Source organism: Cynoglossus semilaevis, chromosome 10, assembly GCF_000523025.1.
Source record: "Cynoglossus semilaevis isolate Cse_v1.0 chromosome 10, Cse_v1.0, whole genome shotgun sequence".
NCBI lineage: Eukaryota > Metazoa > Chordata > Actinopteri > Pleuronectiformes > Cynoglossidae > Cynoglossus > Cynoglossus semilaevis.
This window is the reverse complement of record NC_024316.1, coordinates 19,968,943-19,969,781: the sequence shown is the minus strand read 5'-3', so window position 1 is coordinate 19,969,781 and position 839 is coordinate 19,968,943. Positions and strand designations below refer to the sequence as shown.

The following is an 839-nucleotide window of genomic DNA, read 5'->3' as shown; positions in this document are numbered from 1 at the left end:
GGGGAAATAAGACACATCTGCCTCCATCAGGTTCAACATTCCTCCCCAGGTCCCAGTGGTGTTTTTCACCTGTCAGATAAACACACACACACACACTGGAGTGTGTGTGTGTGTGTGTGTGTGTCTGCTGACACATCCATCCTACACACACACACACACACACATAAACACACAGCGTTCTCACAGACCAAACACTGAGACCTGGTTAAAGACCGTCTGGTGGACGGACGAGGCGGAGACGGTCGGTCTGCTCACACTCACCTGTCCGTGTGTGTCTGGACGAGGGACCGTGTGTGTGAGTAGGCTGGTGACAGTGAAGCCCTGGGGACGTGGACGCTGGACAGGACCAGAGGACGGGGCGGCTGGGTGGGTTCTCTCCGCGCTGCCTTCCTGCACCAAGTCTCCGACAAAAACTGCAGCGCCGCCTCTCTCTCTCTCTCTCTACTCCTCGCACGCTCCTCGTCTGCCCCTCTCTCTCTCCGTTGCCTCCCCTCTGTCCTCCAGGCTCCGTGTCTCTCCTCCAGTCAGCCTACAGGCAGTGACGGTGAAGAAGAGCTCCACTTCCTCTGCCACTCTTTGGTTTTGGTGCGTGTGTGCGTGTGTGCGTGTGCGTGTGTGCATGTGTGTGTGCGTGTCCTTCTCCCATGTGTTGATCTGAACGCTGTCACAGCTTTAATGCACATAATCACACAGGCAGAGGAGAGGAGGAGATCTACGTCCTCCTCCTCCTGCTCCCTCTTTTCACCACCACCTTCCCACTCACCACCTTCTTGCCAGCCCCCCCACCGGCCTGTTAACATGAGTCATCAGCCGTCAGCCAATGGCACGGCAGCGCCAAG

General features: G+C 57.2%; 1 protein-coding gene across 1 annotated transcript in view; it reads right to left on the bottom strand.

Annotated features, from left to right (window-relative positions):
- Window positions 1-776, bottom strand: part of LOC103385507 (prickle-like protein 2) — a 16,584-nt gene extending 15,808 nt beyond the window's left edge. The window contains exon 1 of the mRNA XM_025059169.1: window positions 262-776. The gene's annotated coding sequence lies outside the window, so the exon portion shown is untranslated. The remainder of the gene's footprint in view (window positions 1-261) is intronic.
- Between the last annotated feature and the right edge of the window lie 63 nt (window positions 777-839).